Source organism: Pantherophis guttatus, chromosome 3 (assembly GCF_059756535.1).
Source record: "Pantherophis guttatus breed Tessera chromosome 3, ASM5975653v1, whole genome shotgun sequence".
Classification (NCBI taxonomy): Eukaryota; Metazoa; Chordata; class Lepidosauria; order Squamata; family Colubridae; genus Pantherophis; species Pantherophis guttatus.
In genome coordinates, this window is record NC_142065.1 from 61,692,395 (window position 1) to 61,712,335 (window position 19,941).

Genomic DNA, 19,941 nt, shown 5'->3' on the forward strand with positions numbered 1-19,941 from the left:
AGAGGCAGAGATGAAATGTGAATACTGGCTTTGATCTGATCTAATAGTTAATTTAATGATTTGATATGAGTGATTCTTTGAATGATTAAGAGATGCTGAAGGCATTTAATTTTATCTCTCCTTTTCATTTAAATAATAAAAGTCTGTGAAAGTATTTGACAGTTGCCTAAATAGAGTGATTGACTGAGGGCTAACAAACTCAAGGTGAATTCAGAAAAGACAAAATGTGGACAGGACCAGAGAATGAAGAAAGTGGTCTATTTTGGAAAGAAGTTTCTACTTCTGAGAAATAGGTACATAGTTTGAGGGTGGGGTTTTATTCCAGTCTATCAATAGAAGCACAAATAATTTTAATGGTAAGAAAGGTTCCCGCTGAGCTGCAACTAATGCATCAGCAATGATCCCATCTAAACTAGGATAGCCTGATTTCAATGAGCCATCTCCTAATGATCTCACAATTGGTTTATGACTAAGTATTCTATTCTTAAACATCTTGGAACTGCATTATACAGACTTTTAAGGAAGTCTGATGATATAACACTGCTCCTGATAGCACTCCTTGTGAAGTATTGTACTCACTTCAAATGGCTGACAGTACTCTGTAAAGGTTAGGATAGTGAATATTAACTGATTGGTATATCTCCAATAGGTTAGTAGCTTGGTTAGTACATTAATAGATTAGTACAGCTCTTAATAGCCAACACACATCAAGTAGGCAAATCATAGAAGCTAGAACCACACAAATTTCAGTAAGGCATTTTTAATCACAATCTGGCTCTTCCAAATGGTGAGGATAACTGCTCCGTAGATTTATGTTGAGCCAATTAAGGCAGAAAGATCTGGTCTATGCTGCATCGTCTCACACAAAGTGAACTCCAATTTTTCACCTGCTTCTCATATTCTCTCACAAATATTCCTTACCTCATATACCAATTGTGTGGGGAGAGTCTTCTCATATCTCACTTACAATGGGAAGTAACAGTAGTACAGTGTTTTTGGTGCCAGTCTCCCAAACTCTCAAGGCCTGTACATCGTACAATTGGCTCCAATTCATTTTTAATAGCCATTTAAGATATACTGTACTGTATATAATCAGTTACATATACAGGTGTGTCTGTAGGAAGGGATAAAAAATCAAGATGGCATCACAACCACCTCAAAATTGTCGGTACTAGATCATTGATGCTAAATTTCCCTTAGACTTAAGTTCTTATCTTGATAGTGTACTTTATAATTTTCAATAGTTAGACCCCACCAATATGAATTTTGATTACTGATGACTGCCTGGTTTAATCCCTGCAGTTTTCTGGACAAGATTTCCAAAGTGGCTTGTCATTGCCTCCTTCCCATGGTTGGTCCAAGGTCATCCAGTTGGTTTTGTGCTTAAGGCAGAACTAGAACTCATTGTCTCCCAGTTTGTAACCTGTACCTTATCCACTACACCAATCTAGCAATATACTGGGCAATGTTTACAATCGCTATAGCCAATATGATGATACATTCTAAATTATAATCTATTAATGCTACTAAAATGACAAATTATATACACTGCAAAAAAACGCTAAAAAGTTATAACCATTTTATCTGCAAGTATCAGCAAGCACCATTTTTAAAAACAAATATTCTCACTTCTCTGGTCAAGTGATTTATTGAAATTAAAAAAGAATGTACATCAAGGACAAAAAAATATTATAAAAAGTATTGTGAGCTAGTAAATGCTTTAAAGAACAGCCATTAAAAAGTTATCATGCAGGCAAACTCTTCCGATCAGAATCTTTGAAAAATGGAGAATTCGATGCACGAATGGAAATGACAATGGGATTCTCTTCAAATAGTTGCATAGAAATGATAAGAAAATGAATTGCCTATATTTATTAATAGCTCTGAAACAACCTATTAATAGGTTTAGTGGGGAACCACAACAGCTATTGTGGTTCCCCACTAAACACATAAGCACAAATTACAATCCCTGTAGGTTAATCAGATATTGTAAAATTAACTATTAGGGTTTTTTGTTGTTGTTGGCTTTTTTTTTTTTTACAAGTGATGTAAATCTCTAGGGAGCCTTGACTTCTCCAGGCTGTCTAGTCACACTGTAATGTTGATAGTATTTGGGGATTTGTATATTCAATGGAGTGGCTTTTTTGAAGGATGTATAGATTTAGATTTGCTACCTTAAGCATTATCTGTGAGCTACTTTTTCATCCTCCCTATTTAACTTCCACATAGGATCCCTATATTGCTTGCATCTAAAAATAGTATTATTCAAATTCAAATTAAATGGATATGGATTTTATATCCTTTTATAGGATATGGATAAGATAAGATAAATTGACTGGTTGTGGACATACAAATATTGTTATTGTGGTTAGCAATTATATAAAGAAATCAAACAAAAATAATATGGCTTCAATGATAAATAAATTAATAGGTTATAAAATAAACATATTTTAAATACAATTTATTTCTAATGTTTATTTTTAATTAAATTTTAATGCTTATAATACATTTTAACTTTTGCTACCAGGAATATTATCTTTTATTCGTCAGAATAATTATTTGCTTCTTTACATTGTCAAATAATGGATTCTTCTTTGATGAAACTCTGAACTGATCAAGATCAATCTTTGGCAACGCTGTTTCAAAATTTACAGATAAGGTTGTCTGCCACTGATATGTGTGCTTTAACTGGATTGCACCAGTGTTGGCAGCCACTAGTAGGAGCTGTGGAACTCCACTTACTGTGACAGAGGATTCCCAAAAATATTTGGATTCTGCTTTACAAATTGATATGTGTAGTGGAAAAGAGGAAAACAATCTTCTCTATTCTTTTCTAATCCTGCAAAGATTTGTTGGCCTAATTCAAATCATAACCTGAGAATGCTTTACTTGGATAACCAACAAATTACAGCTGATACCGTTATTCTCTTTGAATATGTTAAAGTACATAATTTCATTTTTACTGTATTTAAAATAGTCAGTGTCAACCGACCAGATAAATTATTTATGATTATTTGCTGTTCCTGAAAGAAATGTAAAAGTACCTATGTTTCTTGCTTTGACTGAAAAAAATGAAAACTATTTAATGACTTCTAATGTATACAAGCTCATAATCTTTACAAATCGTATTTCCTCTTAAAGCCAATATTCATCATGAGTCAGGGACCACCCTTATCCATATAGCAGGGCCATAAAATAATTCTGTACAAGAGTTGATTTGCACAATAATTGGGTTTATGAGAGCCCCTTGAAATATATGCACATATAATATCCCTTGTCACGCACAGCCAATGATATCTGCAGAATTAATCCTTTTTTTTTTCTGTCCCTGCAAACTTTTGTGCTGGCATGCAGAAATCTTGCCTCTGTCAGTAGTTGAAAAAGTCCAACAATCCATGTCCAGGAACTTCAGCGGACATATCAATTGGACCTTAATTTAACAGTATCAGCATCATAAAAATTATTCACAGAGAACCGGTCCTTCAGATCGATTTATCCAACTTTAAAATAATATGGGATTTTTAAAAAAAATTTTTTTGCTTTGCGCCTTTGTATTTGATAAATGTCCTAGCTTTTTCTCAAGCAGCAGTGTAGCAGTGAGGAATCATTATCCTATGATAATGAATGCTTAATATTACTGGCATATCAGTAGCATACTGGTTAATTATTATTTTTTAAAGCATTGATTGGGTAGGCAATGCATATCAAAGTCCCTGAAGGAAAACATGTGGATTAAGACTGGGGAAATAACTGGATATAAATACTTAATCCTTTAATTGACATCCAGTCAAAAATTATTATTTGGAAACTTTAGATAAAAACAGACAAACATAAGAGAAGATATTATTAGGCCACTGGAGGTTTTTTATTTGAACTGAAACAACATTTTTGACAAATTGCTTTACTGAAGAGAGTGCCTTGCTTAATTTATAAATTGATTTGCTCTTTCATACCTTTTCGCCCACCCAGAAGTCAGAGAAAAACTGATTACATTTCTTTAAAAAACAATAACTTTTTGTCCAAAGCATGCCAGGAGGACTCACCCCAGACTGTTCTCCTGACAGTTATGAACCTTATAATATTATATTATTCTGAACATGCAGAGAAAAATGCCAATTAATAGCTACATCAGACCTCCATATATGGAAGATTAATATTCAGAAAGCTTTTGATGCTGGGATCCAGAGGGATCTACAGATTGTGATCATAAAAGTCAAAACAATGTCATCAAACCTTCTCCTGGTCCTGAATATGCAATGTGACCAGCATCTTGATGTTTTTGACCCTCACTCTACAAAGAATGCTTCTGGGATCTGTTATTGCTAATATATTCAATCATGTGTTTCCCATTGCTAAAGAAACAAAATATTAATGTCAGTCAATGATTAGAACTATATATCAGTCTAATAAAATAAATAAATATGACAGCAAACATCAGTGTGGCACTGGGAAAGCCATTTCTTTATAGAATTGTGAGCAGAAGATTATATAAGAAACCTGAGAACTGTAGAAAAATACAATATTTTTGCACTAATCATTAATTATCTGTAGTAGCAAGACTTCTGATACACAACTCTGAGATGTTTTAAAGGCATCTTTTGAATGATATTGAAATGAATAGAAGGAATGTATAAACTGTGATTTTTCTGCAGACTCTGGTAATCTTGTCACAAGCTAGAATGTCCACTCATATTTTAATTTTCTTATCAATTTCATCCTATAGAAGTGAATGAAAAATATTATCAGCACCTAAATGACTCACATGGTTAATAAATGTAATTCAAAAAAACTATGCACCAATTTTGTTTTGGAAAAATTGTCTATTGTTGCAAGTGTAACTTTCCTGAAATTTTGTCTATTTCTATTAAAAAAATGAAAATTTTGTTAATTCCAATCAAATCCATTAGGCATTTTCCGATAAGAAGACAGAGTTCAGGTTTTTCTGAATCAAAAATGATCCATTCTAAATCTTGTTTCAAGTTCAGTTAGAAGGAACTGAGTGTCTCTTCAGAAACCTATTGATAAATTAGTGACATATTTTTGTAGTTTGTCAAAACTACAAAACCTTTGAACTTTTTCAGGAAATGCCTTTGAAACTCAGCAAAGCCTGCTCAATTCTAGTAAAGTATTTTATAGTAATTTCATGATGTGGTTTGTTGCTCTGTAATGTTTGATTAAAAGGCTGGGGTACAGAAAAACACAGAGATGAGATTGAAAAGATGAAAATCTGTGGTTTGTTAGAATATGCTACTTAAAAGTGATCGTTTCATGTTCCTTTATGGTAATATTGCCCATAGTAACCCACAAAGAACAAAATACGCAAGGCAGTTCAAAGAAAATAGCGGAGAATAGGAGTGTGATATTTATATTAATAGCATAAAAAGTAATGAATGCAAATGATCTTAGTGGTATTACCATTGAAGGGTATTCATATTTGTATGCTAATAGTATATGCACTGAGATTATCATTAAAATACAGTCAGTTAATAATACAAAATGCTTTTCATTAAAAGTTAAGAAATAAATACATGATGCTTAGCATATATTAGCAAAAACTAAAATAGTCAAGTGCTCTTTAACATACTTAGTGGTAAGCATGGTAGGAGTTTTAAGAGCTACATTTCAATTTTTCTTGGAAAGGTGTGCAATATATTTAACTCTAAAATGCATTGGACTAAAAGCTCTCCTCTTCATTCTAGCAGTCCATTCTACTCGGTTCTAAGCGTTGTTGCAAATTTGAGATTGATTTGTTAATTGAAAACTACTATGTGTCTGTTCATATATCTACCAATAGAATAGTGACATATTCCTTTCAAATCGGTAGATTACTTATTTCTATCTAATACTTACTGCTACCTTTTTTCACCCGGTATTTGTACAATATCCCTTTTAAGTTTTCTAAATCAGATTACAGGTAATTTTATGCAGTGTAGAAGTAATATTTCCTTTACTGTATTGAGTCTGTCATGAATTAACTTCATTGGAAGTCTCTAAATTTCAGTATTAGATGACACTGTATTCTAGTATTATAAGGAGGGGGGAAATATTTTATTTATGTTTTCCATGCAATGTAAATTTTTATAAATCTCAAATATTTCACTTTATGAAAGTTATAGGGCAAAGAGTTTAAGATTTTGTATAAAGTAGGTTTCCGCATAGAGATTTACAAATCTGATTAATATTGCACAACATATGAATTTTTTTATGTATCTATGTAATAGGTAGCTTTGTTACAGCTAGATTTAGTCTTTCTCAAATATCCTCATCAGTCCAGCTACTTAAATCTGTAAGCATATTGCATAAAAAGGATATTCTTTAATTGATCACTTGCTGAGTCAGGAACTGCAGGCTCCTGACAGACAGACAGACAGACAGATAGATGTTAGATGGAAATTTGGAAATACCCAAGCATGTAGACTGTTTTTTTTTTAAATATCAGGCTGTTTGTGCAGCAGCCAAAATGATAAAGGTACTCCTCTTAGACCTGTCAACAATTTATTTAGTTAGTTAGTTAGTTTGTCAAACATTTTACGAGATAACAGGTATAAGTATAGACATGGACATGAACACAGGAAATGAGTACAAATAAATGGGGATAGTAGGACAGGGACAATAGGCACACTGGTGCACTTATGCATGCCCCTTACAGACCTCTTAGGTGATGTGAGGTACACGGTAGACAGTTTAAGGTTGTAGCTGTCTACCGTGGAACTCACACCATTCCTAAGAGGACCATTGTCATTGTGACAAAATTGAATCAAGAAGGCTCTCTACTTATGAACCTATGGATTTTATGATAGATAGTCCTCGACTTATGACCACAATTGAACCCAAAATTTCTGTTGCTAAATGAGACAGATGTTAAGTGAGTTTTGTCCCCTTTTATGATCTTTTCTGTCATACTGAATCATTGCAGTTGTTAAATTAGTAACACGGTTATTAGGTGAATCTGGCTTTCCCATTGACTTTGCTTGTCAGAAGGTTGCAAAAGGCGATCACATGACCCTGGGACACTGCAACTATCATAAATATGAACCAGTTGCCAAGCATCCCAATTTTGATCATATGACCATGGGAATGCTGCAATGGTTATAAGTTTGCAATGGTTTATGACATACAGTGTTGTATGACATACAGTAAAAAACAGTCATAAGTCACTTTTTTCAGTTCCGTTATAATTTCGAGCAATCACTAAATGAATGGTTGTAAGTCAAGGACTACCTGTATTAGTACTATTAGGATTTTGCAAGGATTTACGACGTACAGTGCTGATCAGGGGAAAAAAATAGATGCCATAAATGTTTAAGGATGCCTTCTGGGTTCCTTAAGAGAAACTTAAGATGACCACTATCAAACATCAGAAGAAAATTCTACGGTGCATTCAAAAGGCATTAATTTTCTACTTGTACAGTATTCTATAACTTTATCATGGAGTATTAGAATGGTTATCATCTTGCACAGTCAATACATTAAGATGGTTGCAGATATATAGGCAGTTTTTTTAAAAAAATGAACTGGTTCAGTAACCATCCAAATTAAGAGAACTCCATGTGGACAGAGAAGGGAAAAGGAGAAAAAAAACACCTTATATTCTTATGGTTTCTGATTACAGACCTGGTTCAATGATTGCAAGCTATTAGAATTGAAGATCAAAGAAACTTATTTGAGTTAGACTTGAGAATAGAAAGCTGAAAGTTAAATACGATAAAAAGACATGAAAGCCACAAAATTGTGGGTGCTCCATCAGTGGAGGTTTTTAAGAAGAGATTGGACAATCATTTGTCTGAAATGTTACAGGATCTCCTGCTTGAGCAGGGAGTTGGAGTAAAAAATTTCCAAGATCCCTTCCAACTCTGTTATTCTGTTACCATAGATTCAAACCACCCAATCTACGTACTTCGTAGCAATGATCAGCTATTCAAAACAACAAGTAAATTATCACACATCACTTTATCTCTGATCATCTCAGAACATCTCAGAAATGGAAGCTGTTCTTATGCTGCCAGTTGGGCTCTGCCAGCGCATCAACTAATATATTGGAACTGCTACTCCACCTCCACAATTCGGGTAAGAAGCCAGATCTTGGCTTTGACAGGGAACTTTGAAGAAAATATGTTTTGGCAGGGGAAAAAAAAACAAATTTCCCGGAGCATTATCACTAGTCCATTGAGTTACAGGTCTAGAAAAGCTTGAAACAGCTTTTCCTCCCACTCCTCACCCCCTATGCACAAGCTTGGGCATTGGAGCACATTCTTCCCATGTATTTTAATTAGCAGCCTGCTTCCCACCAACCACCACAACATGAGCAATATATGCATGATCATCTTCTTTGTTTTTCTTGACCAGCACTCAAGATATATTCATGACAAGATACCGTCAATCCCATACCAGATGTTACACTGAATAACCATGTGGGAGCATGAATACAAGCAATGTGACTGATAACTTTCAGCATTTTGGCTTTCACAGGGAATAGAGTAAGACCCACTCCTAAGTAGTAGATATTTTTTTAAAAATTCTACCAGTCCTAGACCATTACCTATGAGTTTGGTACAGCTGTGTAAAAGTGAATATCGGGGAAGACACTGATGCTTGGGAATTGCAAGAGGTCAGCACTTTAAGCAAACCAATTTGATTCATATTTCTGCAAATTTAGCAATTTCAGTCGTTAGCACCATCTCTTTCCCTCCCCCCTTCCAGTATCAGAATGCACAGTCTGAATGCTTAAACAGTAGTATTTTAGATTAAAATCCATACAGACATTGTTTGAATTAATCTGAAAACATGGTTTGACAGATTTATGGAGAAATATATGCAACATCTGAATGTTTTGCCATTTCCATCTCTAGCAGCAGCAGCAGCTTATTTGCCATCATGTAACTGTCCCCCCCCCCCCCCGGCCTGTTTAATTAAAGAAAGGCTTGAAAATAGTTTTGTTACAAAAAGAACGTTTTTGGGCAGAAGATATTACACATAATTGTCAGATACTTGGTTTTAAACACAAAATAATATTTTACCTGTTACAAGCATGGGGCAGTACCTCCCAACTGTGGCTGCTCTTGGAAACTAACTGATGCTGTCTTTGGATCAGGCCTGGATTGTAGACCACCTAGGAATCCCAGGGCTTTGGGAAGTCCAAAGAATTCTAGGAAAAGGCAAAATCAACCCACTTTCTGCTAAGTAAACAACATGTACGCGGTCCACAGAATTGAGAGAGGGAAACTCTATTTCATTGTGTTTTGCGCTTCCATTACATGTATTACCTTGTCAAGGATTACTGCAAACAGGTTATATTTATCATCTACAAGTATGTGACTTTTGCAACTAAATATTATTGTTTAACAGTTCTAAAGCATTAGGGAAAAATTATTAGGTAAATTGAATTGAAATACTTTCCCACACTGTTCAATTCCTGTCATGGATACTAGCTGAATTCCTAACACAAACACACAAACACAGACATATTCACACACGCACTAAAAGCCCACATGATATAGTGGTTAAGATGTGGGGCTTGTATCAGGGAGGCCCAGGTTCTAGTCTCATTTTTGATCCTTGAGCGATTATGGGAATTGGCACTCTCAGCGCAATCTGCTTCACAGGGTTGTTGTGAGTAAAATAGAAGGAGATATTCTATCTTTAGCTTTAGCTTCTGAAAGAAAGGCAGGATATAATCTAACAGACAAAGCACTTAAATCTTTTTAAAAAATCCTTCCAGATTTCTGATATGCATAAACAACTTGTCTTTAAAAAAAAGCATCTGTAATTTTCAATTCATTCAATGTTGGTTTGTATTTGTTGGGGGGGGGGAATGAAGCAAACGTACTGAAAAGCAGTGAGGAGCAAGAGTTGATTTTCAAAAAAAGGAGTTATAACTTTCCATTAAGGAGTGCATACATGAAGGTCAAAACAAAGAGTATGAGAAATTAGATGAGCATCAATCCACTTTTGTTTAGGGATGTCCTTGGAGGTTTGTATATAATTTATTCTCTCAAGGGAAATTTTGCTCAAGTGCAGCAATTCTTCATTTCATTTGCTTGATGGACTAAGACATTCTCAGGTGAGGGGAAAATGTTTGAGACATAATTTACATAGTTCTGTTGCCTATGTTGATAGCAGTGCCAGATCTATGCACATCTGTATGTACAAACATACAATTTTTATCTCACTAATTACTGTAAGCAATCGCAGGGTCAATAATTTTAGAAGCAGTCTTGTTAATTAAATGAGCTGAAACACAGTAAACCTTGAAATAAAAAACTCTGCAGAATCACATTCAGCATCCAGATAAAGAAAAAAAAAAGAATATTTCAATAAAATATAAACCAAAGATCATACATGTTACCAATTAGAATCTTAGAGCTGCTCAATTTGCAGACCCAGATTGACTGTTGATAGCAGATATCATTACAAAGGATCAATGTTGTAGTTGTTTTCTGTTCCAATTCAAAGTGCCCTACATGGCTTCAGTCTTAGGTACCTGCAAGAATTTCTCTCTGAAAAGTCATCCCCTGTATACTGTAGGGTTGGTTTGCTGAGGATACCCACCCATTAGGAGAAAATAGGATGGGGACCAAGAATATGCTTTCTTGCTTGCGGCCCCCATACTTGGAAACACCCCTACCCCCTAAGTTACAAAATGGTCCAACTGCCTAGCCTTTAGAAGCTACCTAAAACCAGATTCTTTTGTAGAGCATCTGATCTACAGGATGCCTAACAGAGAACTATTTGATTGCATCAATGATTGTACTACAAGTATCTTGTAGTGCTGCATTTTTGGCCATCTTAAGGCCACAGAAATAGGGAGTCTACAAATCAGTGTAATAAATAAACAAATAAAACAAAATTTGAATGATTTTTACATATTGTCACATGAACCCTGTGATTTATAACTCAGCAAGCAGTTTTTAAGTCAGGTAACTAATGTGTTTTAAGGAAAAATATTTGTTTGAAAGTTAGACGTATAAAGTCTTCTTGGACAAAATATCTGGACTGATTCCATAACATCTCTAGTACATATATGCATTTTTGCAAGTGCCTGAGTGCTTTTTCTATTGCTTGAACCACACTTCAAGAAGTTGTAAGAAAGCAGGTACAAGTCAGTATTCACTGTTAAGGACGTGCATGCTCACAATGGGGTTATAGGTTGTCATTGATCTCAATGCTTCTTAACACACTGCACTTAAATGGTAGCATTTCAGAGAAACTGCAGTCAGCATAACATAAAGTAGTGTTAGTGTCTAGTGCTCTTTTGCTGAAATGCTAAGTTTCCAAAGCTTTTCCAGGCATCAGGGACTGAGATTGAGGCTCAGCATCTGAAGATTATACTGTATGGAGTTCATGTGAATGTCTTTGTATATTGAAAGAATGGCTGAACAGATTGCGGGTTCTCACTACATAGCAGAACCCTTTATGTGCATATCCACTATGATTTTCTTCTGCCAGTCTCATTGGACTGCCCATAGCAAGGGGCCCTGTATCCCCAACAAGCTGCTGGCACAAATACTGAAGGTGGAACAAGGACTGGGAATTGACAGGAGAGAGAAGGAAATAAGAGTCTTATATTCACAAGAGAAGCACTGAGCAAAGCAACAATACCAGATGCCATCATATTTATTACCTCAGAATGTCCATTTATTATGCCCAGGAGGCATCTGGGGATAATAAATATGGCTGCAAAATAGTTTAATAGCATGACAGTTAAATGATTCTAAGGGCATCTGAAACTAACAATTTAAAAGTTCCTCAGAAATTTGGTTATCACTGAAATGCTACTGAGATTCTATATTTAATATCAATGATGGAGTAATGGAAAAACGACTCTCCCATCTGACCGAAGAATTGTGACACTGGAATTTAAATGCATAAACTACACGATGCTTAGAAGAAATCACATATAATTATACAAATCATTCAAATGTTTGGACTAAATTTGACTTCTGATGTACCACAGAATAACCTTGTGCTTTTTCAAGAAAGATAATCTTTTAAATTGAAGTCTGAAAGCTAGCATTCCTCCACATACCTATTTTGTCATTATTTCAAATACAGAACAATAACAGTACTCAAATACATATACATACATACATACATACATACGTACGTACGTACGTACGTACGTATGTATGTATGTATGTATGTATGTATATTAGAAGAACATAAAAATGGAGTGAGGAAAGAAGAGCAAACTTCTTCTTTGGTACAACACATGAAAGCCACGGGACACAATATTGATTTTAATAAAACCAGAACAGTGGCGAAAGAGGAACATCTCAACAAAAGAATAATCAGGGAGGCCATCGAAATTGAAAAGAGGCCACAGAATATGAACAGACAAGACGACGCCTCTAGGTTATCAAGTATTTGGGGACCTGTTTCGAGAGAAACTCGAGTGTTAACATCAAAAGAGAGGCAGAGATTCCAACAAGCAACCAGTTGTGTTGCAAGGCCTGCCAGAATTCTTCCCCGTTCTGCAGAGGGTGGCTAGCAATAAGAAGAGAGAGAGGATCGAGCCAGAAGACAGGCTGAGATCTCAACTAACAATCAAGGGTGCTGTGATGCCTACCAGAATCCTTTCTGTTATGTCCTTATAAGGACATCCGCCCTGATTGGCTGCCAGCCATCGGGCGGGAAATTTGAATCCCTGTCAAGGGGCGGTGCGTCTGCCAGGAGCGAATATAAGGAGAGCTCCGGCAGCGCGCCAGCAGTCTTGACTCGTTACTTTGTACCTAATAAAGTTATTAATGTATCGAGCTGGTCCAGTCTTCCTTTCCTGCGCCTGATCTAACACTGGCGACGAAGGACTTGAGAGAAGAACCCGAACAAGACTCTTGGCACGATCGCCCACCTAGCTGAAGTCACTACACCACAGCGACTTCCAGAATGGCTACCCCGCAAGCCCCGATGACCGCGCTGAACCCATTCAACCCAGCCCGGGAGAAGTGGAGGTCATACATGGTCCGATTCCGGCAGTTCCTGCGAGGCAATGGATACCAGAACCTCGACGATGAGAGGAAAAGAGCCCTCTTCCTGGCTCATTGCGGATCGGACGTCCTAGAGATGGCAATTGACCTCGTGGCACCCAGGGACATTGAGGAGATGTCCTGGAACGACCTGCAGGAAGTCCTACAGGAGCATTACGCACCTACAGGCACCCCCATCGTGAACAGGTTCACCTTCCAGCAAAGAAACCAGCGGGAAGGTGAATCCGTCAAGGAATTCGTGGCAGCACTTCGCCAACTCGCTGCCAACTGCGAGTTCGATAACGTGGACAACGCCATCCAAGACCGCGTTGTTTTTGGCATGAGAGATGTGGGGCTGCAGAAAAAGTTCCTCAGCCGGAAGAGGATCCCGCTCAAAGACGTCCTCGACGAAGCAACAGCGGCTGAAACATCAGAGCAAGCAGCCGCCGCAATGGTAAAAGCAAGAGGGATCCATAAGATCCACAAGTCGGGCCTGACCTCATCAGACGAGGCAACCACGCAATCCGAGTCGGATGAGGAAAGGGCCGTCCACAAGGTTTCCCACCTCCCCAGGCGGGAAAACCCACAGCATGGCAACCGGGAAGAACGATGCGGCAGTTGCAGAGGCGACCACCCCAGGGCAAACTGCAGATGGAGGGACGCGACCTGCCGCCGATGCCTGAAGAGGGGGCACATCGCCGAGGCCTGCAGAGCCACAGATCCGGCCCCGGAACCGCCCAGACCACGATTCCGGGAAAATCGCAAAGATAACCAGAGGACATCCAAACGGTCCTCAAACCAGTCCCGGCGCGGGGAGGAGGAATATCCCCGAAACAGAACAGTGCACCAGACCACCACCATTGCTCACACAAGCGACGAGGGGACCACCAAGTTCCACGTGACGCTGCTAGCAGAGGGGTCTCCGTGCAAGATGGAGGTAGACTCCGGATCCGCCTACTCCATCATGGACTGGCAGCACCTACAACAGCTGAAACCGGCATACAAAAGGACCCAGCTGAAAACCCCGAAAGCGAGACTTGTGGACTTCAACGGAAACCCCATTGAAATCCTAGGCAGAGCCACCATCCACGTGAAGTACAACGACTTCGACGGAAAGCTACCCATCACCATCGTGCAGCACAGCTGACCGAACCTGTTGGGTGTGGAGTGGTTCAAGCCGCTAGGACTTTCACTTCAGGGCATCCACGAGATCCGCAGGGATGAACTCGACTCCATCATCGAAGAGTTCAAAGAAGTCTTCGATGGTAAGCTGGGGAAATTTGTGGGGAGGCCAATCTCCTTTAATCTGGACAAGGGAATCACCCCAATCAGGCTCAAGCCCCGCCGAGTTCCATTTGCCCTGCGGCCTAAAGTAGATGAACAGCTGGATAAGCTGATCGCCCAGGGCGTCCTGGAACCGATCGATCATGCCTCATGGGAGACCCCCATTGTGACCCCACTGAAGCATGATGGGTCTGTGCGCATCTGTGCTGACTACCGTTGTACCATCAACAAGGCATTGGCACAGAGCGCATACCCAGTCCCAGTGGTGCAACATCTGCTGCATTCCCTGGGATCTGGATCAACTTTCGCGAAACTGGACCTGGCCCAGGCTTACCAGCAACTGCCAGTGGATGACAAAACGGCGGAGGCTCAAACAATTGTCACGCACAGAGGGGCATTTAAATGTAACCGCCTCCAATTTGGAGTCAGCGCTGCCCCTGGTATCTTCCAATCCATGATGGAACGCCTTCTCCAAGGCGTTCCAGGGGTGGTGCCTTACTTCGATGATGTGCTCATCTCCGGTGACTCAAGAGCCCAACTCCTTGAAAGGCTCAGGCTTGTCCTGCAGCGGTTCAAGGCCAAGGGTTTGAGGGTCAGGCGGGACAAGTGCATCATAGGAGTACAGGAAGTCGAGTTCCTGGGCTTCCTCATTGATAGCACAGGCATACACCCCACCAAATCAAAAGTGGAAGCAATCCATGAAGCTCCAAGCCCAAAAAACAAAACGGAGCTTCAGGCTTTCCTTGGGTTGCTCAACTTCTACGCCATTTTCTTAAAACAGAAAGCCACAGTTGCTGAGCCACTCCACCGCCTGCTGGGGAAATCGGCTTCCTGGAAGTGGGGCCCGGAAGAGGAAGCGGCATTCCGGGCCATCAAAGGACTATTGACGTCCAAAAGCGTCCTCATCCAATACAGCGAGACGCTCCCCATCAGACTGACCTGCGATGCGTCGCCTTACGGGGTGGGGGCAGTTCTCAGCCACGAACTGCCCAATGGCTCGGAAGCCCCAATCGCGTACTTCTCAAAGACTATGTCCGGCGCAGAACGGAACTATAGCCAGCTGGACAAAGAAGCCCTGGCCATCGTGGCTGGAGTGAAGCGCTTCCACGAATACCTCTACGGAAGACGCTTCACCATAGTCACAGACCACAAGCCTCTCCTGGGACTCTTCGCAGGCGACCAACCAACCCCGACCTTCATGTCCCCAAGAATGACGAGATGGGCCATCTTCCTAGCTGGCTACTCCTATAGGCTCGTGCACCAGCCAGGCACAGCCATAGGAAATGCTGACGCTCTCAGCAGATGCCCGTCGAAGAAGCCGGTCGAAGACCCAGCCCCCACGCTCCACCTACTTCACATTGATGACGACGCCAGCTGCCCGGTGTCATCCGCAGATGTGGCCGTCCACACCCAAAAGGACCCCACACTCCGCCAAGTGAAGTCCTGGATCCTCAGAGGGTGGCCAGCGGAAAAGCCAGAGGAAAGGTTCAGCCCGTTCGCCAGGAAACAGGAGGAGCTGTCCACCATAAAAGGCTGTCTGCTATGGGGAGACAGGGTGCTGATTCCAAGCACTCTGCAACGGCGGACGTTAGAGACCCTGCACAAGGGGCATCCGGGCATTGTCCGCATGAAGGCCCTGGCACGGAGTTATGTCTGGTGGCCCTCCATGGACAGAGACATTGAACAATGGGTCTCCAGATGTGACCCGTGCCAAGAAGTTCGCCCAGCGCCGCCGCAATCCGAAGTCGCGAAGTGGGAGACCCCCAGCAACCCCTGGTCGAGGATCCACATCGACTTCGCGGGTCCGATGCAAGGGCGACACCTCCTCATCGTGGTAGATGCCTTCTCCAAATGGCTCGAGGTGGTGCCCATGGCATCTACCACAACAGACGCAACGATCCGAGCCCTGCGCCGCCTCTTTGCCACACATGGTCTACCGGATGTGCTGGTCTCAGACAACGGCCCCCAGCTCACATCCCTGGCCATGGAGTCCTTCCTGGCAGAACTGGGCATCCGCCACGCCCTGTCCGCCCCTTACAGGCCGGCCGGAAACGGTCAAGCTGAACGCATGGTCCGACTGACCAAAGAGGCCCTCACCAAAATGGGCCCGGGGGACTGGCAAGAGCGCATAGACAATTTCCTCCTCACCCAGCACATCACGCCACACGCCACCACCCACAAGAGCCCGGCCGAACTGTTGATGGGCAGAAGGTTGAGGTCACCCTTGGACCGGCTGCACCCCCAATACAGCCCGGAAGTGACCGCAACCGCCAGCCGCCCGCTTCACGCCTTCAGCAACGGAGATTCAATTTTCGCGCTGAATTTCAGCGGCTCTCCTAAATGGCTGAAGGGGAAAATTGCCAGCACAACCGGGCCCAAATCCTACATCGTCGAGTTGGAAGATGGACAGTTCACGAGACGCCACATCGACCAACTCCGAAAAAGGTGGAGGGGAGCACATGAAAACCAGCCTGACCAGGTAGGCCTACAACACCCCGGCGAGGTAGGCCTGCGACACCCCGACGAGGTAGGCCTACCACACCCCTGCGAGGCAGAGCAGCACCACCCCGACAAGGTCGGCCCAGCCCACTACCAGATGCTGTCACGTCGGCAGCCCAGCGAGGTAGACCGGGGCCAACCGCACGGGGGATGGCAACACCAACCCAGCCAGGTGGGCACCGGGCACGGCAAGGCCAGGGACCACCAACCCAGCCCGCAGGTAGACCGGGACCTGCCCAGAGGAGGAGCAGCGCACCCCACCAGTTACAGCAGCCTATGCCAGCCCAGCCAGGGAGACTGCAGTTCCAGGCGAGTAGACCGGGACCCAGCCAAGACGGGCACCCCACGACCCACGGGCGAGGGTGGCACACGACTCACCGACGTGGGGGACCCCCGCCCATCACAGAAGACAGCCAAGAAACGACACCCCGACCCGGATGGCCCCAGGCACCAACCAACGGTAGACCAGGGACTAGGGGGAAGGGGAAGCCGACAACAACCCGGCCAGGGAGACCTGCACCACCCCGGCAGGGGAGACCTCCGCCGCCCCGCAGAGGTAGCGCCGCAACAACACCCCGACCAGGTCGACCACCGCCGACCAGACGAGGTAGACCAACGCCAGCCCAACCGAGGGGACCAACGCCACCCCTGCGAGGTCGGACGGCACAACGACAACAACGCAAGCCAGCACCACCCGAACCGAGCGGAACCACCAACCGAGCGGCAGCAAGCCGGACCGAGACCGAACCACAGCGCCCGGGAGACCAGGGAGGAGCAAGAAATGGACTTACCAAGACTCAGACGCTCTTCCCGGGTCGGAACTGAGCAACCGAGACGAGGCGAGAGATCCACAGGCCAGGAGGAAGACCACCAGGACCAGCCATCCAAGGTCTGCGGTCCGGCCGGAGGCGCTGGGGGTGGCCCCGCTCACTCGACAGCCGAACCGAGCCCGGTTCCGGAGAGGGAACCAGGAGACGAAAGAGCCCCGTCCTTCCAGGTCGGAGACGGAGGAGAAGTGAGACTGCGCAGGTCAGCTAGGGTGCCGAGGCGTCCGGCGTACCTGCGCGATTACGTGACTTTTGTGAACGAGATTGACATTTCGGACTAAGGGGGGAGGAGTGTTATGTCCTTATAAGGACATCCGCCCTGATTGGCTGCCAGCCATCGGGCGGGAAATTTGAATCCCTGTCAAGGGGCGGTGCGTCTGCCGGGAGCGAATATAAGGAGAGCTCCGGCAGCGCGCCAGCAGTCTTGACTCGTTACTTTGTACCTAATAAAGTTATTAATGTATCGAGCTGGTCCAGTCTTCCTTTCCTGCGCCTGATCTAACACTTTCCCCTCTACAGCAGACAGATAATAATAGAGAATCTGAGAAAGCTGGGCCGGTAACACGCAGCCAAGCAGCTAGGATGAGGAAGCAGGAAGAAAAACTGCAGTCCTCCAATCGGGACACAGAGTTGCAGGCTAGCCAGCATACATCAGCAGCAGCAAATATAGATAAGCGACAGCTCCGACTACGCAACAGACAACCCATAGCTTCTAAATGAAACAGAGCCTGAAGATGACAGGGTTGTGAGCCTGTCGAAACGTTGCTATAAGAAAAACTTTTAAAGTCACTGGTAGGATTTTAGCTGAGGTTTTAAAGGACCTTGCAGAGTGCTCTGTAAGGATTTTTAGAAGATTTTAAGCTGGGATTTTAACCAGGATTTTAAATATTTTAACCAATTTATTTACAATGATGTGGGAAAACACCCGAGATTTTAATTTTTTGTATCTGTATATATCTTTATACTCGAATACAGATACACATAGCCTGTGGTGTTATATAACCTGTCAGTGAACAAATGCATGACATAAAGGAAAGCCATGTAACCCAGTTGAAACCATTTGTATGGGTGAGTAATTTCCCTTGGGAACAGCCAATATGAAAGTAGAATCTCAGGCTGTTTAACTTTTTCAAAGGGCAAAATAAATAAATAATGAAAATCAAATATAATAAAGGACTTTCCTTTAAAAGGATATTCATAATATTTTCCACTTAAGAAGCTGTTTAATGTTGGTACTACAAAAGGATTCTATGAAAAGAAACTTTGCTTTATATAACTAGGTTCTATCCCCAAGTCCTTTTTTATGCAAAGCACTCTTGACACAAGTTAAGCACTGATAGACGAATATTCCCTTTCAGAACTCAAAAATTCCATTTTCAAAGTAGTGCATGATAGTTTAGCCATATGTCTCTCATTAATAACAGAAACTTTTTTTAAAAGAACAGCATGAAGATTCATTTTTTATTCTACAGTGATGATTGTTGCCTTTAAAATTCCATTAGTCTAAGTGCTTATTGCGCAATCAGTTAGATGCTACCTAAATGAATGTAGCCAATGCTACTCCACTAATGTTCACCTTCAAGAGATTAATTCTATCTTTACCATGAACCACCAAATTAAATCTAGCAATATTATTCAGATAACAATTGTGTCATAGGCTCAAAGCAAAAATTAAAAGTGCACACAAAGCAGAAATGTCAAGCAGATGAACCCAGGCACTGTATAGTTCCATCAAGTCATATACATAATTCATTTATCCATTCATTCATTTTGTATCTTACCTATCTGCCCAGAAGACACTCAAGTATTATTAAAGCATTATTATTTTGAATATATTCATACATAATCATTTTGCACATGGGATACAGTAACACTGAAACAGTCCTGAAGGACAAATGAATATATCCATGGCATAGGATTCAAGATATTCAAGGTTATTTTTGTAAATTAAATGAGACTACAGTTGAAATCACACTTATCCATTAGGTTAAGAGAATTTAAGTGCTCCATGAAATCTTTTCTTTTCTTTCTGTCCCTTCCATGTAGGACAGATCAGGAAATACGTTCCACAAGAAATACTGGAGATTATTTTGCCAACAGTCTTCACAACTCCTCTAAAATCATCTCTGCATTATCCCTTTTTATACCTACGAGTACCTGCCACATAATTAGATAAGGAAGTATTATGTATGCTTCCTTGAGCTCCTGAAGGAAAAATAGAATATAAATCTAACAAAAAACAAAATATTTTCATTGTGCACACTGAGTAGAAATATGCAGACTTTCACAGAAGAGAATCAGTATTCTTCTCTTACACAATAGGGAGATGCTGGCACTAACCTAATTAATGCTGTTTGAATGCATTATAT

General features: G+C 41.6%; 1 protein-coding gene across 3 annotated transcripts in view; it reads right to left on the reverse strand.

The window, feature by feature from the left end:
• Positions 1 to 19,941, reverse strand: part of LOC117664199 (AGBL carboxypeptidase 4) — an 836,143-nt gene that overhangs the window by 530,904 nt on the left and 285,298 nt on the right. The window lies entirely within an intron of this gene.